General features: G+C 35.0%; 1 pseudogene; it reads left to right on the top strand.

Moving 5' to 3' along the window:
• The window catches only part of LOC149572046 (alpha-dioxygenase PIOX-like), a 63335-nt pseudogene extending 38274 nt beyond the window's left edge, over window positions 1-25061 (top strand).
• The last annotated feature ends 240 nt before the right edge of the window (window positions 25062-25301 follow it).

Raw genomic sequence — 25301 nt, 5'->3', positions numbered from 1 at the left:
TAATTGAATTGATGTATCAATTGATTGCTGTTCTATTTTCTTGATTCCCAATTGATGTTTGATGGATTATAGGATTATTTACTCTAATTTGATAATTGGATATATTAGTGAATGAAGAATGAATAAATGAGAATTCATGTAGTGATGAGTGATGATTGAGTGAGTGCACTTGTCCTTAACACTTTATTGGTGAAAGGGTCACTGCCATTAATGATAATTGAGTCACCACTTTTCATTTTTGCCCTTGAAAAATAATATATTATCACCCCAAATTGGTCTGACTTTTGATCCTCCTCATACACAACATACTGCTGATGGATTAAGAAGTGAAGCTTTATGCATTCAATCCTCTAGGTTCTCTAAGAGGCCTATTGTGGATCGATTTGACAAACATCATACCATTTCAAATTATACAACACAGCTAGAGCTTGCATCAAAAATTAAAAATAATGAGTTGGTTGTAGTTTGCATTATGTATAAAAATCAGAGTAGGATTCATCCTCCTATTCCTTTTGGAGATCCTTCTCTTCTGCTTGGTCACCTATGCCAACATTTCACTTTGCCTCCTCCACTAGCTGATAAGAAAAGAATAGGGCCTCGCTGTAAGTTATCACTACCATTAGCATTGAAAAACATGTACAATGAATTAGATATATTCAATGTATTCTAAGCTTAAGAAAAGAAAACATTTTGTCATCAACTTTTATCTGATCGAATTGGCACAGACTTCTAATCTTACTTGTTGGATGCTTCTTATGACATTTTTCTTACAGCATGCTCAGTTTTTTATCTACCTATTGAGGAGGTAGCAAAGCTCATGCCTGCTATTCCTTCTGCTACCCTTGTTAAGAAATTGATATATGTTACCAAAGTGGCATCTGTTGTGCCAACACAAGGCAACATTGGTTCTAATTTTGGTGGCTATCCAACATTAAAGCAAAGAGATGATTATTTTAATGTGCAGGTGTCTATGAATGTGCACTGTGGGTTAGTTTCTATTTTATACTTGGTAGTTGACAAGTGATGTTTTTCAAGCATTTGCATTAGCATGTAATGGAAAATTTTTAAATACCAGGTTTGAGACATATTACCAAAGTCATTGGAATGATAAATATGAATCTTTTTCCATTGATTATATTTTCAGTTTTGTGAAAGGATCTACACTAGGTAATGCAACTGGGTTCGACTTTGAGAAAGAAGATATTATTGATATGAATCACTGTCATGTGATTTTTTTTGCTTCAGCTATATTTTATTTGTTTCCTTAACATAAATATCATAATCTATTACTTTTTGTATTGAAATCCAATGAACTCTTTTCATAGGTGTTCTCCATGGCTTATTCTTTAGATTTGTTATGGCAGGCAACTATGATGAGATACAATAGCCTGAAAACATTAGTGAGATATCTAATTGGGAAGTTTGCCTTATGTTTATTGATGAGACAATAGAATCATTCTTAAGAAAAAAAACTACTTCAGACAATTCAAAGATGATTAGACTATGGAGAATAGTGGTGGTTCATAATCTACCTTATTCTGATGGATGTCGCACTGGAAAGGTATGATTTCATACTTTTCTCCATCTTAATATTTGATGTTGGAAACCAATTATGGCTATCTGAAGTGGAGAAACAAACTTTGGAACATAGTAGGTTTAGGAGTATGGGTATTTCATGGTTGTTAAGCAATGATTTCTACCCCTTTGATTAACCTTGAAGTGAGACTTATCCTATAAAAAAATAAATTAAAAAGGAAATTTACATTTACTCTCTAAACTATGGATTTTGAGTGTTATTTGTGCTAGGATCATTTTCATGTGGTTCAAATGTGTGTTGGTGAATTGCCATTGGATGATTCATGGAATTTTGGCTTTCTTATTGGCTTTTAAACTATTATTCAAATTGATACATACCCTTGACTCTCGAGGCTAGAAATAATACACATAAGATGTAACTATAATTAGTAAGTCCAGAATAAGAAATAAATATACATCCACTTGATAAACCATGGTTGATCAGGGTATTCTACCTGGGTACTTTTCTTTTGGTCAAACATTCATTGTTCAAAATTGAATGTTTGGTACTAATGGTGCAGGAGCACCTAGGCAGGCTAAGTGTGAAACCTAGGTATTTCATTATTTTTGGCTTGTATTGATGCTATCCAAATCACTAGTCTAATAATAGGTCCTATGTGGTCCTTAGGTGTGTTTAGGAGACTTGGCAAGACCCAAAGTGACTAGGTTGCTAGAAGTTGCCGACTATTGTCAACTAGGTGACTTAGGTCCGATAAAGGCTAAAATGGTCTAGAAAGGTTCCAATGGCTTTGAATAGTTTATTTTAATTCATTTTATTCATATTATATGTCTACTTGGCCTTTGTTCCAAATTTGGCGGTCTAACTCCATGTAGAACAAAAGTTGCTAAAATGTTGTCATGTTGTCATGACAACATTTTCTTGCAAAAAGAAACTTTTTGCATTTTTTGAGTTTGCAACATCCTAACTATTTAGAATAGTTATGGAACTGATGGAGGAACCTTTAAAAAGGTGAGGAAAACCATTTTCATGGGTTGGGCAAGTTGGTTTTGCATTTTGTACGAATTGTGCAAGTATTTTGTTGCCGATTTTATGCATTTGAAGGCATTTTTAATAGAGGATGATTTAATGGCCTGATTTTTCTGTTGAAAAAGTTCTAAAATATTTTTTTTCATATTTTTTTATTGTTGGTTTGATCATTTCAATTCATTTGTATTAGTTTAGAAAATCTTTTTGTTCTTGCCAAGTTGCTGATCTGAACAAGGTTGCACTTAGAAAATGGGATCTTAGGGCCTCTTCCCACCATTGGAAACCTCTAGTATTTTTGGATTTGGAACTAAGGTCCATGTAAATTATGTATCAAGAAGGAGGGCCCTTGAAAACAGCAGCAAGAACTTTTAAAGTGATGCCCTAGGCAAGCCAAATGCAACTTGGCTAGGGATCATAGTTGGAAAATCAAGCTATGGAGGGGATTGAGAGTTCAAATGCCTCAATCCAGCCACACAGTGATTAAGGAGAAGGTCTAACCTTGCTCTAGCCCAAAGGAGAGGTCTTGGAAAGGTGTCTAAGGTGGTTTTCTATCCCAACAGCAATAAAACCTTTGAAACCCTCATTTTAGCCAAATTTTGTACTTTGGTTGTACAAACAGTTTGAGGGCTAGAAAAAATCTTAAGGTACTCCGAAAAGGGTATCCATAAATATAATTTATTTTCAGGGTTGTTAAGAATTTTTCCAAGAAATCTTGTTGCCGGCTATTTAGGAGGGCTAATTCCTAGTAGCTTTTTTGGAGCATTTTGGTGTTTGAAGCCTTGTGGGTTGAATATGCCCATTAAATCCGAATTGTTTGGGATCTTGGATGTTAGAAGAAATCCAAAGAAACCATACATGACTAGTTAGCACCCTTGGAGGTCTAGGTGGACTTGAAGATTCATGGTGGACTAGGGAAGGCTAGTGAGCAATGACGTTACTTTGTCGGTGTGCCTCCAACTGAAGGAATATGATCTCTTGAGCAAGATCCTAGGAAGCATAGGGCATGTAGAAGCCTAATGGGTTAGGGGAATGACCTAAGGAAGCCTTGAGAAAGCTTGGGGTTTGGAAGCAAGGTTGGGGTGTTACATAAGAGTGGTATCAGAGCAAGTTAAAGATTTGGGAAAAAGTAGTGGATGTTTGAAGCTACTGAAGAATTAGTAGGAGAATCCATGATGGTGACTAATGTGGAGTCAGCCAAAGAGGTTAATGAACAAAAGGAAAGAAACTGGCTTCTTGAAGAAGCACTGGAAGAGGTGAAGCAAAAACTAGATGTAGTTGTAGAGGAAGCCAGAAAAAGGGAAGAAGAAGAAGATGAGAAGGGTAAGAAGGTAGTAAAGGAAGACATCATACATGAACCTGATCCTATCTTGCAAGAAGAATCTTTCTTGAAGGCAATCAAAGACTTAGGAGGTAAACCCTTGGAAGGAGTTCCACTTTTTAGTGGTAAGATGGATATTGATGCAGTTATGGATTGGTTAGAGGGTGTGGAGAACCACTTTGAGTGTGAGGGTATCTCAGAGGCATAGAAGGTTAAGGTGGCTAATTCAAGGCTTAGAGGCTCAGCCTTAACATGGTGGAAGTATTTACAAGATGAAAGAGTTAGCATGGGCAAGAATCCAATTGCAAATTGGAGTGCTATGGCAAGCAAAATCAAGGAGAACTTCCTACCTGAAGACTTTGAGATCAAACTCCATAAAAGAAGGTAAGGACTAAAGAAAAAAGATCTTGATGTGACCTCCTATACTGAAGAATTTTAGAGGTTGTGTTTGAGATCCAAGAAGCAAGAAGAGGAGTCACTCAAGGTGGCAAGGTATCTTGGTGGCTTGAAGTGGAACATTCAAGAGGAGTTTAGCTTATGGGCCCCTACCACTATCCAAAGATGTCATCAGCTAGCTTTGAAGGTAGAAGAAAAGACCAAGAGGAAACGAGATTCTAACTTCAAAGATAGAGGCAAAGGCAGAAATCAAAAAAATCAAAGACGAGGCTACCAAGGCAAAGGCAGAAATCAGAAAAATCAAAGAGGAGGCTACCAAGGCAAAGGTAGTGATAAAAAGAACCAAGGAGAAAGCAAACCCATGGAGCAAACTAGTGACCACTCTTCAAGAGGTGGTTATAATAGAGGGAGAGTCAATCAAGGAAGATCAAGTAGGGGTAGAGGAGGTAGGAGCAGCTCTTACTTTGCAATAATGAAGTGTTACAATTGTGGTCAACTAGGCCATCCTGCCTATAGGTGCCCGGACAAACACTCTTCCTCAAGCCAAGATAAAAGGCTAGCATATGCATAAGAAGATAATACAAGTTGCAAGGATGCTGATATAAACCATATTGAGTCTGAAAAAGGTGAGAACCTCATTTTTAGGAGGGTGTTGATCAAGCAACTAGCTGTTGATGAGCCTAGACATAGGAGGGCATTGTTTAGGATCAAGTGCAAGATCCTAGGAAAAGTATGCAAGGTGGTGGTTAATTCCGGATCAACTGATAATGTAATATCAAAGGAGGTTGTTACAAAGCTCAAACTAAAGAAGATACCTCATGAAAACCCTTACAAGGTCACATGACTTAACAAAGGGAAAAGCATCCTAGTGAATGAGCAAGCATGGGTGGACTTCTCAATTGCAAGATATAAAGATCGATTATTGTGTGATATTTGGCCAATCGATGCTTGTCATATTTTGCTAGGGAGGCCATGGAAATTTGATAGGGAGGTGGTGTATGATGGCAGGGCTAATGTGATAACATTCAAAAAAGGAGCCAAGACTTTCAAAATTTAGTCTTTGTTGGGAGGGGAAGAACCATAGTCCCAATTACCTAGTGTGCTTCTATGTGGAGAGAAAGAGTTTGTAAAATACCTTAAGCATAAGGAGAGCAAAGGATTTGCATTGATACTAAAGTCCACTAATGAAGAAAAATAAGTCAAGGAATTCTTACTGATTAAAGTCCAAACTATGCTTGAAAAGTGTAAGGATATAGTGAGTGATGGTACCCCAGCTACCCTACCTCACAGGAGGGTTATAAGTCATCAAATTGACTTTGTACCAGCTGCCTCTTTGCCTAGTAAGGCAGCCTATAAGCTCACTCTAGATCAAAACCTTGAAGTGGCAAGACAAGTCCAAGAGTTGATGGACCAAGGTCTGATCCAAAAGAGCATAAGTCCTTGTGCAATCCCAGTGGTTTTGGCATCCAAGAAAGGAGGAAAATGGAGGTTGTGTATTGACTCAAAGGCCATTAGCCACATTACAATCAATTATAGGTTTCCTATTCCAAGAATTGAAGATCATATGGATTGTTTAGGAGGTGCTATGTATTTCACTAAGTTGGACTTGAAAAGTGGGTATCACTAAATCAGAATAAAGGATGGAGATGAAGGGAAGATAACATTTAAGACTACTAATGGTCTTTATGAATGGCTTGTGATGCCATTTGGTCTTTCCAATGCCCCTAGCACATTCATGAGGCTCATGAATGAAGTGCTCAAAGACTCCATAGGTAGATTTGTGGTGGTGTACTTGGATGATATCCTCATCTATAGCAAGACCATAGAGGAACATGTCAAGCATTTAGAAGCAGTTTTAGAGAGGCTTCATGAGGAGAAGCTAGCTATCAACCTTAAGAAGTGTGACTTCTTCAAGAAAGAGTTGGTGTATCTAGGCTTTGTGGTGTCTAAAGGAACCTTAAAGATGGAGAAGGAGAAATTTTCTGCTATCCTAAGTTGGCCTACACCTACCACTACCACTGAGGTAAGAAGCTTCCATGGATTGTCCCAATTTTATAGGAAATTTATTAAAAATTTCAGTGGTATTTGTGCACCCTTACTTGATAACATAAAGGGGGGATTTAAGTCTAAGTTTAGGTCGACCTTAGAAGCTGAAAAGTCCTTTGATATGTTGAAGAAGAAAGTAGCCACTCAACCCATCCTACAATTGCCTAGCTTTGAAAAGTTGTTCACCTTAGAGTGTGATGCAAGTGGCCTAGCAGTGGGTGGGGTGTTGAGTCAAGAAGGTAGACTAGTTGCCTTCTATAGTGAGAAGCCAAATGAAGCTAAGAAGAAATACTCATCCTATGATCTAGAATTGTATGCCTTAGTCCAATGTCTTAGGAAGTGGAGACACTATTTGCTGCCTAAAGAGTTCATTATTTTTATAGATAACCAAGCCCTTAGTTATATTAATACACAAGAGAAGCTAAGTAATAGGCACTTGAAATGCATAGGGTATTTGTAAGCTTTTACCTTCACCATAAAGCATAAAAAAGGGCAATTGAATAAGGTTGCTGATGCATTAAGTAGAAGGGTTTTAATAGTCCAAGAGATTCAGCTCCATAGCATTGGAGTGGAATTTTTTTAGAATATTTACAAGAATGATGAGGACTTTGCTGAAGCCTATAAGGTATGCATGGACTTTGAAAACCACTTTCATAGTAGATTTTCAGAATACACTTTCACTTTTGGAAGACTTTATGGAAGAAGCTTGGACCTAACATGTCTTTTGGTTCAGCTTACCATCCTCAAACTGATGGTCAAACTAAGGTGGTTAATAGGACTTTAGGTAACCTTCTTAGGTGCCTAACTAAGGAGTATGGTCAGACTTGGGATGTTATTATCTCACAAGTAGAATATGCCTACAATGATAGCAAGAATATGACTACCCGAAAGAGTCCTTTTGAAATTGTTTATGGGATGGATCCAAGAGGTGTGTGTGAACTAAGGTGTCTTGGAAACATGGATCAGATTAGTGGTCAAGTTGAAGACTTTGTACAAACCATAAAGGAGATTCAAGAGCAATTCAAGAAGACTATTCAAGACAACAATCTAAAACTCAAAGCCAAGGTGGATGAAAAGAAGGAGGATGTTCAGTTTGCTGCTGGGGACTATGTGATGGTCCATTTGAACAAAGCAAGGCTTCAAAAAGGTATTCCTACTAAGCTATAGATGAAGAGGGTAGGGCCTTGCAAGATATTGGCTAAATATGGAGCAAATGCCTATAAGATAGAGCTACCAAGTAATCTAGGCATATCCCCTATATTCAATGTGCAAGCCTTAGTGGAGTTCAAAGTTACCTTACCTTAGATTAGTCCAGTTATTCAAGAAGACCTTGGACCTACAACAACACCTAAGGTAACCAAGCTTGAGGTAGAGAAGTTACTAGATTCAAGGGTAAAGAAGACTACAAGGCACAAGGTGTACATGGAACACCTCATCAAATGGAAGGAAAAACCAATTTTAGAGACTACATGGGTTTCTAAGATAGAGTTCAAGAATGTTGGATAACCTCTAGATTTGTTGCAAACTGATTCACCTTGAGTTCTTTATTGGAGGGGGGAGTATGGTGCAGGAGCACCTAGGCAGGCTAAGTGTGAAACCTAGGTATTTCCTTATTTTTGGCTTGTAGTGATGATAGCCACATCAGTAGTCTAATAATAGGTCCTCTGTGGTCCTTAGGTGTGTTTAGGAGACTTGGCAAGACCCAAAGTGACCAAGTTGCTAGAAGCTGCCGACTATTGTCAACTAGGTGAATTAGGTCCGATAAAGGCTAAAATGGTCTAGAAACATTTCAATGGATTTGAATAGTTTATTTGAAGTCATTTTATTCATAGTATATGCATACTTGGTCTTTGTTCCAAATTTGGAGGTCTAACTCCATGTAGAACAAAATTTGCTAAAATGTTGTCGTGTTGTCATGACAACATTTTCTTGCAAAAAGAAACTTTTTGCATTTTTTGAGTTTGCAACATCCTAACTATTTAGAACAGTTATGGAAGTGATGGAGGAGCCTTTAAAGAGGTGAGGACAAAAATTTTCATGGGTTGGGCAAGTTGGTTTTGCATTTTGTACTAATTGAGCAAGTATTTTGTTGCCGATTTTATGCATTTGAAGGCATTTTTAATAGAGGAGGATTGAATGGCCTGATTTTTGTGTTGGAAAAGTTCTGAAATATTTTTTTTCATATTTTTGTAGTGTTGGTTTGATCATTTCAATTCATTTGTATTAGTTTAGAAAATCTTTTTGCTCTTGCTAAGCTGCTGATCTAAACAAGGTTGCAGTTAGAAAATGGGATCTTAGGGCCTCTTCCCACCATTGGAAACTCTGGTATTTTGGGATTTGGAACTAAGGTCCATGTACATTATATATCAGGAAAGAGGGCCCTTGAAAACAACAGCAAGCACTTTTAAAGTGACGCCCTATGCAAGCCAAATGCAACTTGGCTAGGGATCACAGTCGGAAAAACAAGCTATGGAGGGGATTGAGAGTTCAAATGCCTCAATCTGGCCACACAGAGATTAAGGAGAAGGTCTAACCTTGCTCAAGTCCTATCATGCCTAACCACTACTTTTAATTTTTCTACAAATTAGGACCTTGCTGTTATAAGATTCCTTTTAGATGTTATGTTTGTATTTTTGAAGAACTTGGTTATATTAGTGTCCTTGAATAACGAGTCTAATGTTGAACATATTTTTTGTTTAAAACTATGTTATTAGCAATGAATGTGATTTGGGATTTTGTGATTTGAACTAGCATATAAATATTTTCATGTTGATTGGGTATCAAATATGTTCATTATGTTTTTAACTCATTGTAAACTGCATTCTGTGATTGAATGCTTTGGAAAGAAAGTAAATATATATTGTGTGTTTAATTTGAATGGTAATATGTTGTTTTCATTTAGAACTTATCATTTTACTTCCATATACATGATTGTAAAAGGGATTAAAAACTTTATATTGCATATAACCTTGAGATGGTTTTAATTACATAACCTATATTCATTTTGTTTTAAAGGGTTTAACAAACCGCAATTTTCTTTACATACATATATACTTGTTTTAAAAGGGTCTAACACCCTAAGTTGAGGTAGGCATAAAAATTTTCTATTATTAAAGGGGTTTAATATTTGTTAAAAGACATACAACCCTAAATGGGTATCGAATTCCATGTAAGAGGAAAATTACTCACTATTTTTGAAAGCCATGTATGGCGGTGGCATTGCAACTATCTTGTGCACGACCTTGTGTAGTATCGCAGTTGAATTGAATGCTTGTTTATGAGGATTGATGGCACTAAGGGTTTGGTTAGCCATTTCTTGTTGTAAGTCAATTTTTTTGCAGAATATGGGTCGAACACTTGGCTGCATTGCTCTATTTGATTACATCTGTGACCCTTGTTGCCGAGTTATCAACATAATAGAGGGTGTTGGTTGGAAGGGAAAATTGCATATTGGGTTTAGCTCGATGGAGTTACTCCTCAGAAGTTGTTTGTTGTTGTTGATGGGTTCTTCTACTTCACCCCATTGTGAAGTCATCTGTGAGTTATGTGTGTTGGCATTGTAGAGATTGCTTACCAGTTTTGGATTCAACTTTTGGGGCTTTAGCATCGAGTTAGATTGCAGAAAAATTTTCCATCTTCAGTATTACAAGTAGGGGCAATTTCTTACCCTACTCTCTCTCTATTTGCAATTGTAAAGTTATTTCAATTAGCATGTTGTAAATGGTTATGAGTTTTACATATTGTGTATTGACACTCAAGGATGGATATGTGTAGAGCATGGCACTGTGTGCAATGCTTAGCCCTACATATACCCATCTTTGAATGTGGAGTATGGAGATATCAATTTGGAGGTTGTTATATGTATATATTTGGGCTTTTCCCTAAACATAAATTTGTTCACCAAGTTAAACCTAGTCAAAGCCTCATGATTGCGATAGTTATTTAGTATGTGATTGTGTTTTGTGTGAGTAGTCGGCTTTGACAGGGCTGAGCTCTATGAGAAACCATATCTCAAAGCTCACTTGTTTTCTACAGCAAATGGGTAAAAGGTTCAGACTCAGTCTTGAGTTTGCCTTAAATTACCAGCTCATGACCACAGTCGAGGGCAAAGGAATTTTGTCAAATAGTTAGTATGTAACCAAAACAATGTTATTTTAACATCTACATAGCATAGCATCTTTATGGTTTTTGAATGTTTGAAAATTTCCATGTTTAATAGCTGATACACTATCTGAACATTGTAGTGTGGTTCGAATTCTTTATAACAGTTGCTTGAAGTTGTGTAAATTGAAAACATGTTATGTTGTGTCGCATCTTTTCTGATAGTATATTGGAGATTCTAAATAGTAAATATGATATCCATGGGTCAGAACTTGCAATTTGGCAAAATGGAAGTGAGTTTGTTTGAACACTAGGTATCATTGATTATGTTCTTTTTGTTTTAAAACAACAACAGAGCTTGGAAAATTTAGTTAACTGTATGCTATTGGGATTTTTTATATATGATTTAATTGGATTTGTTTTGAAGAATTTTAGATATGTCAGTCGTATTTCTTTTATGTTTTTCAGAGGAGAGTTGTATGTTTGCAAATTGGAATTCTATTATTTTAATGATGTTTTTTTTTGTCCAATATTGAAATGAAGATTGTTTTCAATGGAAAAGATAGATTTATGATACATGTGTTTGATGATATGTAATTCAAAGTGAGAATATCATATGTGCATTATATTACTATCTTGGCCAATTCAAAGGATAAGCTTAGTTTGTTATAACAATAGAGATAAGTAGTATAGTACTACGACTGGTAAATATCATTAAACTGATGTAACAATTTAGTTATATTTACGAGATCATAATATTGTAGTATTTATTTTTGTTGTTAAAATAACCTAAATTTAATTTCAATTTTGGTAGTAGAAGATGAGATTTTAAGAAATGAAGAATGTAATATCATGTGAAATTTGACTGCTATTCATTGCATGTGCATTCTTAGAATATCTATTTGATGTGTATTTTAAGGATAGCTATAATGAAAATTTATAGAGGTGGCCGAATATTGACTTATCCTATTTAGTTAATTAATTTAGTGATAATTTTAAAGATGAATTGGGTGGGTTAATTACATACAAAAGATAATTGGCCTTACCTATGACTTAAACTAGTAAGGTTAAGTACGGAGAACAAGGCAAGTCTCTATTGTGTCATTTCATGAGTACTATAGACAATCCCATTATGTGTTGTCTATGGGCTTACCATATACAGATGCAGTATCTTAGCACCATAGTGATGACACCTCAGTACATATACGGTTCATTAGCTAGTTATTCTTAGTGCAAGTTTATTTTTTCATTGTTAAGAAGATGTTACTTCTTGCATAGTAATTTTAGAATTGCACTATGTTATGTGGTTCAAATATATGCATTATGGTTTTATATATATTTATTCTGACATGTATGTAGGTGGACTACACTTTTTAACTCAGTGTATACTGAGCCCTCTTTGTGTTGTGTTGCATTTTTGTGTATGTTTCAGGTGTTCAAGTTGAATAACTAGTGTTAAGGAAGACTGTTGAAGTTACTTCTTGAAACTGAATTTGATATTTGTAAAGTCCATATGTTGGACTTAGGTGTCTTTGAATGATACTATTCTTCATTATTGTATTGAACTCATTATGTATTAACATTATTATGGAAATTTATTCAGATGATATATTCTTATATTTTGAAGTCTACGAATTGAGAATGATTCAATCATTGTACTTGTTCTTGTAATATGATGATTAAATTTTTTAAAAAAAGTTTTTATGGTTCTTTATGCTTGTTCATGGTTTCCTAGTTTTTATCATTGTTTTGTGTAGCATTACATTTGGTATCAGAGTGCGGTTAGAATAACCATGACTCTTGGGTTATAAGGCTTTTCCCATCTTTGATGTGTTATTAACAGTTAATTGTTTTTAGGTTATTATCATGCCTCCCATCACTAGAGGATCTTGAGGTTGTTCCATTCCTAATGATAACCTTGTTGGCAGAGGCAGAGGTAGGGGTAGGGGCCGTGGTAGCGGTCCTAGACACCAGAGAATTGTTGGGCATGACCAGTTTGATCAGAATGATGGGGCTAGAAACAACCAAGATAATCAGGAAAATCAAGCTATGATACTTCAACAGATACTAGAACGTCTCGATAATATCAAGACTAACAACCAGATTCCTAGTGGCAGAGAAAATGTGAGGGTACCTCTTATGCAGGGTATTGACCTTCCTATAGAGGATGATCTAGTGGCAAGAGCTCAGCTCAAGGATCTTTCCAAGGTAAAAGGGCAATTATTTTATGGTACATAATAGGGTACAGTAGAAGAGGCTTGGATGTTGAATATTGAGTGGTACTTTATCTTACATTATTACTTGAGTAATGTGAAAGTAAGATGGACGGTTATGCATTGAAGGGGATTCAGTTCCTTATGGTGGGAATAGAAGTTAGAGAAGCTTGGCATTAATATTTCTTTAGTTACTTAGGAGCTCTTTGTAGAGCATTTCAAGGAGAGGTTCATGTCATAATATTGGCGTCAGGCCCATGCAGAGGAGTTCTTTTAGATTATGCAGTCTAGCTCTACAGTAGAAGCTTATGAACGTAGGTTCTACGAGCTTAAATTTTTTTTTGGCTGGGCAGAAAATGATAAGGCCATGGTATAGTATTTCATCAGGGGACTTATGCCCAAGATCAGGGAGGAAGTGAGAACTTTCAGACTTGTGTCTATGCAGGAAGCTTCGGAGTGATCAAAGCTAATTGAGATAAAGTTTGTCTATCATGGGGCTTTATACAAAACCAGCATGGATCTACCTAACCCGAATGTCAGTAAGAATAAAAAACCTCCTCAGAATAGTTTGAAATTAGGATTTTCAATTGGGAAATTCAAGAAGAGGAAGTTTGATAAGAACTCCAAGGGTTTAGAATGGCCTAGACCATCTAACCCACCTTAGAGTGTGTAGAGTAATAATCAATCTCTTAGTCTTTCTGGTCAGAACATGGATTTCAAGAAATCTGTTGAGTGTTATCATTGTGGTCAGATAGGTCATTACCAGTCTTAGTGCCCTAATTGGGACAAGCCGAAGGTTGGACCTAAGCCAGCTAGGTCTAAAGTGACAGTTTGTAATTCTGCCAAGAACCACCATGTTTTTGCTACCCTGGATCAGAAGCTAGCCGAACATCAGAACATAGTTATTGAAGCTCGGGGTAATACTCAAGGTATGAAAGTATCTATTTTATTTGACTCTTAAGCTACAGACTCATTTATTTCTTCTGCTTTAGTTGCATATAGTGGAATTCCTATGGTTAAGGCAAGGAATAGATGGCAAGTGGAGTTAGCATCAGGTTCTAGGGTGAAAGCTGATATTGTTGCTCCTAACTGTAAGATTCAAATGAAACCTTTTACTACTTCAGCAAACCTTAGAGTTATACCTTTAGGATCGTATGACATAGTTTTGGGAATGGATTGGTTAGAATAACATCAAGCTATTATGGATTGCAAGGATAAGACAATCACTTGTTTGGATGATGTTGGATCAGCTAGGGTTATTGTTGGTATCAAGAGACCCATCTCTTTGTGGACAATTTTTGCCAAGCAATTGGCAAGGTGTGCTCAAAAAGGTTGTAGTTTGTTTGCCATATCAGTAAATGACCTAGAAGATTCCATGGTTAAAGGTTCTTCTCTTGATCATCCAGTCTTGTAGAGTTTTTCAGATATTTTTGTTGAAGAGATTCCTAGAATAGCTCCGAGAAGAGAAATTGATTTTTGGATCGATTTAGTGCCAGGAACGGAACCAATTTTCAAGACTCCATATAGAATGATAGCTCAAGAGCTGGTTGAACTTAAATTTTAGTTGGAGGAGCTTTTGGAGAAAGGTTTGATTTGTCCTAGTGTATCACCTTGGGGTGCTCTAGTAATCTTTGTCAAGAAGAAATATGGTTCCTTGAGACTTTTCATAGACTATAAACAGTTAAACAAGGTCATTGTTAAGAACAGGTATCCTTTGCCTAGAATTGATGACTTGTTTGATCAAGTCAAGGGTGCCCGAGTCTTTTCAAAAATTGATTTAAAATTTGAGTATCATCAACTTAGAATCTAGGAAGTTGATATTCATAAGACAACTTTTCGCACCAGGTATGGGCACTACGAATTCATAGTAGTACCTTTTGGGTTTAAAAATGTGCCTTCTATCTTTATGAGCCTAATGAATTGTGTGCTTAGAACTTTCCTAGACAAGTTTGTAGTCGTATTTCTAGATGATATTCTGGTGTATTCTAACACTACTCAAGAGCATGACTAGCATTTAGAGCAAGTTTTGGGATGCCTTCATAGGAACAAACTATATGCCAATCCTTTGAAGTGTGAATTCTTCAAATCGGAGATCTGTTACTTAGGTCATATCATTTCAGGGAACGAAATTTCTATAGATCCATCCAAAATTTGGGCTATTGTAGATTGGCCAGTACCTGCGAATGTGTCCGAGGTTTGAAGTTTCATGGGCTTAGCAAGCTATTATAGCAGATTTGTGTCAAATTTTTCTAGAATAGCATATCCTATCATGTCTCTTCAGAGAAAAGTGAAGAAATTTGTGTGGATAGAGGAGTGCGAGGTAGCATTTCAAAAACTTAAGGAATGTTTGACTAGTGCACTAGTTCTAGTAGTCCCTGATTTAGCTAAGGATTTTGTGGTTTGTACTGATGCATCTTTGGATGGCATAGGGGCAGTGTTGATGCAAGAAGGACATGTTATAGCTTATGAGTCTAGAAAGCTAAAGAGTCATGAGGTGAATTACCCTACTCTTGATCTTGAACTTGCAGCAATCATGCATGCTTTGACCAAGTGGCGACATTTTCTTTTGGATCAACGATTTGAGTTGTATACTAATCACTGAAGCCTTTAGAAACTTTTCACACAACCAGACCTCAATGCTAGATAGAAAAGATGGATGGAGTTCCTGTGTGAATATGACTTCAAGATTAGTTATGTGCAATGGAAGGAAAACATTGCTGCTAATGCACTTAGCAAAAGGCGACATGAATTATCTTCTTTGATGCTAATAGTGGATCTTAAGGATAAGATTTTATAGAACCTTTCCATAGATCATTGGTTTCAGGATGTTAAAGTTGTTATTGATAGTGACAGCATCTTAGAAGGGTGTTTTGAGGGATATTTAGTAAATTCTGATGGTTTACTGCTGTATAGAGGGAGTGTGTACGTTCCTCAATTGGGTGATTTGAGAAATCTAGTTTTGTTTGAGGCCCACAAAGTATCATATTCATCTCACTCAGGTGTCAAGAAAATGCATGCTGATCTTAAGCAGTATTATTATTGGCCAAGTATGAAGAGAGACATAGCAGATTTTGTGGCTCGATGCTTGGAATGTCAGCATGTTAAGGCGGAGCATCAGCACCCTGCGAGATTATTGCAGCCACATAATATTGCAGAATGGAAATGGGACACCATTTCTAAGGATTTTATTATTGGATTTCCTATTATAGCTCATAGGCATGATGCTATTATGGTGGTAGTGGACCATTTTTCTAAGGTTTCCCACTTTATTCTAGTTAGATCGTCCTATAATGCAGCAATAGTTGCCAAGATATATGTGGAGTAGATAGTTAAGTTACATGGTATTCCTAAAAAGATTATTTCTAATAGGGATCCAGTGTTTACTTCTTCTCTATGGAGATCCATGCAGTGAGAGCTAGGTACGTAGCTGAATTTCAGTTCAGCTTATCACCTAGAGACAGATAGACAAACTGAATGTGTCAACCAGATTCTAGAAGACATGCTTAGAATGTACGTAATGGATAGAAAGAAAAATGGGAGGAGTATCTACAGTTGGTAGAGTTTTCTTATAATAATGGATATCACAGTTCCATAGGTATGGCACCCTTTCAAGCATTGTATGGTAGACCTTATAGGACGACTCTCAATTGGGATAATTTAGAGGACATGACTCTTTTAGGACCTGATATGTTACAAGATTTGGAGCAGCAGGTTAAGAGGATCAGAGAGCACCTTATTACTACTCAGGATAGATAGAAGAAATATGTTGATAAGCATAGAATTGACCGTCAATTCTTGGTGGGTGATAAAGTGTTTCTCTAGGTAAGACCATGTAAGAGCCCAATTTGTTATGGAAAGGGATCCAAGTTAGCACCTCGATTCATGGGTCCATTTGAAATTTTGGAATGGGTTGGACCTATTGCCTATAAAATTGCCTTGCCATCAATTCTTTCATGCATTCATAATGTATTTCATGTTTTAGTTTGTGTATATACCTGATATTGCTCACGTGCTTGATTGGAAAAATTTGCAGATTATGGATGGTCAAATCATGTTGGAACCAGTGGAGATCACTCAAAGCAGAACAATGAGTTTAAGAGGGAGATAAATAAAGTAGGTAAAGGTCCTATGGGACCCCAATGATGAAACATCGGCTACCTCGGAGGGCACTAAAATGATGAGAGCAGCTCATCCATTCTTGTTTATTGACTTCTAGGAGAAAGTCGAATCCTAGTGGGGGAGAGTGTCATGCTTGACCACTACTTTGCATTTTTTTGCAAATTAGGACCTTGCTATTATAAGATTCCTTTTAGATGTTATGTTTTTATTTTTGAAGAACTTGGTTATATTACTGTCCTTGAATTACGAGTCTAATGTTGAATATATTTTCTATTTAGAACTATGTTATTAGCAATGAATGTGATTTGGGATTTTGGGATTTGAACTGGCATATAAATATTTTCATGTTGATTGGGTATCAAATATGTTCATTATGTTTTTAACTCATTGTAAATGACATTCTATGTTTGAATGCTTTGGAAAGAAAGTAAATATATATTGTGTGTTTAATTTGAATGGTAATATGCTATTTGCATTTAGAACTTATCATTGTACTTTCATATACATGATTGTAAAAGGAATTAAAAACTTTATATTGCATATAACCTTGAGATGGTTTTAATTATATAACCTATATTCATTTTTTTTTAAAGGGTTTAATAAACCGCACTTTGCTTTACATACATATATACTTGTTTTAAAAGGGTCTAACACCATAGGGTGAGGTTGGCATAAACATTTTCTATTATTAAAGGGGTTTAATATTTTTTAAAAGGCATACAACCCTAAATGGGTATTGAATGCCATGTAAGACAAAACTTACTCACTATTTTTGAAAGCCATGTATGGCGGTGGCATTTCAGCTATCTTGTGCACAACCCTATGTAGTATCACAGTTGAAATTGGATGCTTCTTTATGAGGATTGATGGTACTAAGGGTTTGTTTAGCCATTTCTTGTTGTGAGTCAGGTTTTTTGTAGAATATGGGTCAGAAACTTGGCTGCATTACTCTGTTTGATTACATCTATGACCCTTGTTGCTAAGGTATCGACATAATGAAGGGTGTTGGTTGGAAGGGAAACTTGCATATTGGGTTTAGCTCGATGGAGGTACTCCTTAGAAGTTTTCTGTTGTTGTTAATGGGTTCTCCTGCTTCACCCCATTGTGAAGTCATCTACGAGTTATGTGTGTTGGCATTGTAGAGATTGCTTACTAGTTTTGGATTTAGCTTTTTGGGCTTTGGAATTGAGTTAGATTGCAAAGAAATTTTCCATCTTCAGTATTACAAGTAGGGGCAATTTCTTACCCTACTCTCTCTCTATTTGCAATTGAAAAGTTATTTCAATTAGCATGTTGTAAATGGTTACGAGTTTTACATATTGTGTATTGACACTCAAGGATGGATATGTGCAGAGCATTGCACTGTCTGCAATGCTTAGCCCTGCATATACCCATCTTTGAATGTGGAGTATGGAGATATCAGTTTGGAGGTTGTTATATGTATACACTTGGGCTTTGCCCTAAACAAAAATTTGTTCACCGAGTTAAAACCAATTGGAGCCTCATGCTTAAGACAGTTATTTAGTATGTGATTGTGTTTTGTGTGAGTATTCGGCTTTGACAGGGCCGAGCTCTATGAGAAACCATATCTCAAAGCTCACTTTTTTTCCTATAGCAAATGGGTAAGAGGTTCAGACTCAGTCTTGAGTTTGCCTTAAATTACTGGCTCATGACCGCAGTCGAGGGCAGAGGCATTTTGTCAAATAGTTAGTATGTAACCAAAACAATGTTATATTAACATGTAAATAGCATAGCATCTTTATGGTTTTTGAATGTTTGAAAATTTCCATGTTTAATAGCCGATACACTGTCTGAACATTGTAGTGTGGTTCGAATTCTTTATAACAGTTGCTTGAAGTTGTGTAAACTAGAAACATGTTATGTTGTATCGCATCTTGTTTGATAGTATATTTGAGATTCTAAATAGTAAATATGATATCCATGGGTTAGAACTTGCAATTTGGCAAACTGGAAGTGAGTTTGTTTGAACACTTGGTATCATCGATTATGTTCTTTTTGTTTTAAAACAACAACAGAGCTTGGACAATTTAGTTAATTGTATGATGTTGGGATTTGTTAGATATGATTTAATTAGATTTGTTTTGAAGCATTTTAGATATGTCAGTAGTATTTATATTATGTTTTTGAGAGGAAAGTTATATATTTGTAAATTGGAATTCTATTATTTTAATGATGTTTTTTTTTGTCCAATATTGAAATGAAGATTGTTTTCAATGGAAAAGATAGATTTATGATATATGTGTTTGATGATATGTTATTCAACGTGAGAATATCATATGTGCATTATATTACTATCTTGGCCAATTCAAAGGATAAGCTTAGTTTGTTATAACAATAGAGATAAGTAGTATAGTACTATGACTGGTAAATATCGTTAAACTGATGTAACAATTTAGTTATATTTATGAGATCATAATATTGTAGTATTTATTTCTGTTGTTAAAATAACCTAAATTTACTTTCAAGTTTGGTAGTAGAAGATGAGATTTTAAGAAATGAAGAATGTAATATTATGTGAAGTCTGACTGCTATTCGTTGCATGTGCATTCTTAGAATATCTATTTGATGTGTATTTTAAGGATAGCTATAATGAACGCATATTGAGGTGGCTGAATATCAACTTATCCTATTTAGTTAATTAATTTAGTAATAATTTTAAAGATGAATTGGGTGGGTTAATTACATCGAAAAGATAATTGGCCTTACCTATGACTGAAACCAGTAAGTTTAAGTACAGAGAACAAGGCAAGTCTCTATTGCATCATTTCACGAGTACTATAGACAATCCCACTATGTGTTGCCTATAGGCTTACCATATACCAATGCAGTATCTTAGCACCATAGTGATGAGACCTCAATATATATATGGTTCGTTAACTAGTTATTCTTAGTGCGAGTTTAATTTTGTATTGTTAAGAAGATGTTACTTCTTGCATAGTAATTTTAGAATTGCACTATGTTATGTGGTTAAGATATCTACATTATGGTTTTATATATATTTATTTTGACATGTATGTAGGTGGACTACGCTTTTCAACTCAGTGTGTATTGAGCCCTCTTTGTGTTGTGTTGCATTTTTGTGTATGTTTCAGGTGTTCAATTTGAATAACTAGTGTTAAGAAAGACTGTTGAAGTTACTTCTTGAAACTGAATTTGATATTTGTAAAGTCCATATGTTGGACTTAGGCATCTTTGAATGATACTATTCTTAATTATTGTACTAAAATCATTATGTATTAACATCATTATGGAAATTTATTTAGATGATATATTCTTATATTTTGAAGTCTACGAATTGAGAATGATTCAATCATTGTAATTGTTCTTGTAATATGATGATTAAATCTCTTTAAAAAAAAGTTTTTATGGTTCTTTATGCTTGTTCATGGTTTCCTAGTTTTTATCTTTGGTTTGTGTAGCATTACAAGTCCAAAGGAGAGGTCTTGTGAAGGTGTCTAAGGTGGTTTTCTGTCCCAACAATGATAAAGCCTTTGAAACCCTCATTTTAGCCAAATTTTGTACTTTGGTTGTACAGATAGTTTGAGGGTTGGAAAATTACAAAATCTTGAGGTACTTTGAAAAGGGTATCCATAAATATAATTTTTTTGTAGGGTTGTTAAGAATTTTTCCAAGAAATCTTGTTGCCGGCTATTTAGGAGGGCTAATTCCTAGTAGCCTTTTTGGAGCATTTTGGTGTTTGAAGTCTTGTGGGTTGAATATTCCCATTAAATCAAAATTGTTTGGGATCTTGGATGTTAGAAGGAATCTGAAGAAACCATAAATGACTAGTTAGCACCCTTGGAGGTCTAGGTGGACTTGTGGGTTGATGGTGGATTGGGGAAGGCTAGTGAGCAATGATGTTACTTTGTTAGTGTGCCTCCAACTGAAGGAATAGGATCTCTTGAGCAAGATCCTAGGAAGCGCAGGGCACGTAGAAGCCCTAGTGGGTCAAGTGAATGACCTAAGGAAGCCCTGAGAAAGCTTGGGTTTTGGAAGCAAGGTTGGGGTGTTACATCAACTAAATTGTAAGAAATTGAGAAATTATTCAACTTTTAGAAAATTGATTTGTACCTTTAATCAGGTTAATTTGTTTCCAGCGTAGTACATTGTTAGTAGATTCATATGGCTCTATGCTCTTCCCGTCATGTTTTCGTTCCAAGAAATGCCCTTTGATTTTCAAGGAGCTATCTTAAAGCACAATGTGATTTTGCATAGCATTTTATTTTATAGTCATCGAATCATTTGTAAAATAAGGGCCAATACAAATTTATTAGATGATTATTATATACCCATTTTTTTGTATGGGGCCTACATTATGTAAATTAATTTTGTCTTGTTTGAAGGCCTATTTACATCCTATTTTGAAATCATAATGAAATCACTCAAAGGAAATAATTTACATGGTATCTCCTAAATGATTTCCTTTGACCAAGAAAAAATTATAATGAAACATGAAACAAATCGTACACCACAAAGAAATGGACACATGCAATAGTTTCCCTTGCCTATAAATGTTGCATCTCTCTTTTGAGTGTATACTAAATTTGGATTTTTAGCTTATAATTGTATTTGATTATTTAATATCTATTCTATAGATTTGTTAAGATTGTTGGAGGCTATTTTACCCACTTGCAAAGTGCTTGACAAGAATTTATATTCAGTCTATTCTAGAATGAGATTCATAGACAAAATCCTCATTCTTGTATGCCCACAAAAATTTTTAAACAACTTTCAAAATTACAACAATTTTCTTGGTATAGATTTTCCTTGTGTGGGAGGAGGAGTTGATTAATTGACTAACTATTTTTTCATTTTTAGATTATACACTTTGTGGATAGGGCATTTGCATGGCATAAATTGCCAGTATTTCTTGGACTAGTGTATCTAGAGATAATGAGAACATTGCACCAATGTTATAATCTGTTAAATGTGGGATCAACACCAATGGGTGTGAGATATAATCCAACAAATTATCCATATAGAACAGTAGATGGAAAGTACAACAACCCATTTGATCAAGAAGTAGGGAGTGAAGGCACTTTCCTTGGAAGAAACATCCTACCTTCTCCTTAGAAAGATGAGGTGATTATCAAAACTTCTCAATTATTATTTAAATATCATTTTACCTTATTTTATGCAAACAAAAATATTTGTGTTTTTATTTAAATCTACATAGTCTCAAATTTATTTGGTTGATAGATAGAGGCAGTATATTCCATTACAATTAGGAGTATATACTATTTCAACTGCCTTGGGCATGATTCTGACCTTATCTTTTCTTATGCTTTGATTCTTGTATTCAAGAATACTTGGACCCTTTAGAATTGTTGACACCTTCTAAGAGCTCTGGCAGCAACCCCTTGCTCCACGAATAGTAGTTCCTAGAAAGAAAAAAGACATACCCCTTTTATGCTCCCAAGTCCCCTTTTCCTTAATAGGATTGGAACCCATGACCCAACTTTGATATAATTTGTTAGAACATAGTTTGCTATAGGTAATAAAGATTGACCTTCAAAGATAGTATAAATAATAGAGATAAACACTTTTATAGGAGGTATTTAGGATTGAATTTAGTAGTTTTTTGAGTTAAATTTATTGACTCACATTTCATGAATAGTAGTTCACATGAACCTATCCTCTCTCATGAAAATGAATGGAACACTTAGAACTCATTGGATGTAGGTGATGTTTATAGAGTTGAAGCATTAGTACTTCTTGAGAGGTCACCATCCTAGCACTACTACTCCAACTCAAATGTGCTAAACTATGAAGTTTCCTCCATGGTTAAACTCACTCTACCTACAACTGCATTTGTAAAACCTTCATCAAGATTGTGCCTTATGAACCATTCATTAGAAAGCCCCTTGAGCTCATCAATTGATAAGTAGGAGATATTTACCATAGCTAGTCAAATTGTGATATTGTTATCAGAATTCAACTGTGTAGTTTTTAGAGTCAAACTCATTGGCTCATGTTACTTGAGTAGTGGTTCACACGAACCCATATCTCATGAAAATGAAAGGAACACTTAGCTCTCATTGGATCTAGGTGATGCTCACAGAGGTGAAGCATGGGGACTTCCTAGAAGCTCATCCATCATAGTCTACTCTAATTTGAACACATTGAACTATGGAATTTCAGACTACTTTCAATTGGATCCCACTCTAATATTTTTGAGCTGGATGTTTTGATTTTTTGTAACTTGAATATTAAAGATTCATTAAGATTTAAAACAAAATGTAACTCTTCCCCACTAGTTTAGTGAAAAAAAAACTTTATTTCTAGTAAACTAATTTCAATTCAATCCATTTCACCAGAAAAAATTAAAACCTATTTATTTAATTGAAAAATACTTGTCAACTTAATGCATCTCTTTTTCCTAAAAAATCATTCTTCCAACAATAGTTTTACTGTATTCTTCTTTGCTAAAAAAGAATATCTCTAAGGGGTGCACTCCAAGCCTTGTGAAATCTAATTTATCTACAACTTCCTTCAAATTTCTAGACATAAAATCTAAATGATATGTTCTTGAAGAGTAAACAGCTTATGAGGCTAGATCCCATGGTAGTTGCTATTAAGCTACTTGCAAGGAGAAGCTGGTTGTCATAGACAAATAATTTAACATGCTTGCTGCTTCATGGATTTAGTTTATGATTAATGACTGGGTTGATCATGTTGAAGACACTAAATAGGCAAGACATGGGTGGCTTAGACATCACACAAATACTTCATTTTTAAATAGTTGAAGGTTTTTTTTTTCAAGTTTAATTTTATTTCTAGTATGTGATGTTTAAAGATAACCAATGAAACAATTTTTTTTATTTTTATGTTTCATGTATTCTCAATTTATGAATGTTTCTCACATAAAGAGCTTTTTTGTAGAAAAAGTACCCCACAAGCAGTTGCACATCAATGCCCACTTAAGCCATTCAATTTTTTTGAATCTAAAGAAGTCCCTACTAGTTTTTGTGATATAAAAAAGGGATATCTTAATAGGAGAACTACCTGGTGGTAAGAAAATTTTATTCAGTTGGAAATAATTCAATTTTTGAAATAGGTATAATATTCTATCCAAAAATGAGTCAAAATGATAGATCAAAATTCAAGGATTGATTTAGACATTCTTTTTCTTTGTGATCTACAATGAGTACATTTGCAAGGATGCAAGTGAAGTATATGGGAACAATTTTGAGTAGTAGACAAAGCTGAGAACATTCAAAGATGGCAAGTTAAAATTGGGCAACCATGGCCTTCTTCTTCACTTGAATGATGGAGTTGATGTCTTCGGAGATGTGCCCAATCCATGGGCTAGGTTGTCAGTACTCCAAGCCTATTCATTAAAGAGCACAATGATATTTGTGAAATGTTTAAGGTAATTTTCTTTTTGTCATTGTATTTATAGTGGAAAGGGATCTCATTGGGATATAGTTGTTATGCCAACACTCTCCTCACTATATATAGACAAAGGGTCAAAGAACTTTAGGGATATCCTAGTGGTGGAGAGGGTGGCAAAAAGGGATCTCATTGGATATATCATTGCTACAGCTAAAAATTTATGACATTCTCATCCTTTTAAAATATTTCCACTAACTTTTATAGACAAACTAGAGTACGAGTGAACTGTGGTTTATTTCTTTAATATCTGAACAACTTAAACATCACATGGTAAGACTTGATTCTTAGACTAATAAATACTTAAAATTGACTTATTTTTGTAAGCTTAATTTTTTTCTTAATGTATAATATTTAAGAATGATAATTTATATCTTAGTTGTTGAATTAGATTTAATCATTTATAAGAACTTGTAGGACAACTACCCTCATTTGGATGATGAAGAACTATATCACCATACAAGATTAGTAAATTCAGCAATTATTACAAAGATCCACACCATTGAATGGATAGTTGAGCTACTCAAAAAAAAACACTCTCCTTGCTACCATGTGTGCAAATTGGTATGCCAACTTAATTAACAGAAAATACTGCTTGAAGCTTGAGAGATACTTTAAATAAGTAAATAAATGTCATAAAAGTATCCATCAATTATAGAGCACAAATATATAGTTAAATTTTCACTCTCACATGTTTCCAAGAAAAAATTGTTTGATTGTTATGAATGATGAAGTCTAGTGTTACTAATTCTATAGAAGTGGATTGATTCATATATGTGATGGTATGGGTGTGAGCAGGAATGGATTGCTAGGTAAAAAATTGAAGGACAAATTTGGTCATAATAGGAGTTCTCTACTAAGTGACTTCATTGGAATGCAAAAACCTTACTAATGATAAAGAAGCCATTGACATGGTATCTCCATGGTATATCCTAAATCAATAGTCTTAACAAACCAAAGAAAATAAATTAAATTTTAATGATTTACAAGTGTGGCTTACACAATCATTTGAAGCATCTTTTATGATTTGAAGTCTCTTTTACAACTAGTAGTGGATAAGTACATATTACTATTATCAATTTTATGATTATCCTATATAGGTTGATCAATCACTCTGAAAAAAAGCTAAGAT

The sequence above is a fragment of the Cupressus sempervirens genome, chromosome 2, assembly GCF_028749045.1.
Source record: "Cupressus sempervirens isolate cs-2001-9-10 chromosome 2, ASM2874904v1, whole genome shotgun sequence".
Lineage (NCBI taxonomy): Eukaryota > Viridiplantae > Streptophyta > Pinopsida > Cupressales > Cupressaceae > Cupressus > Cupressus sempervirens.
The sequence above is the reverse complement of the archived record's forward strand: the minus strand, read 5'-3'. Positions and strand labels throughout refer to the sequence as shown.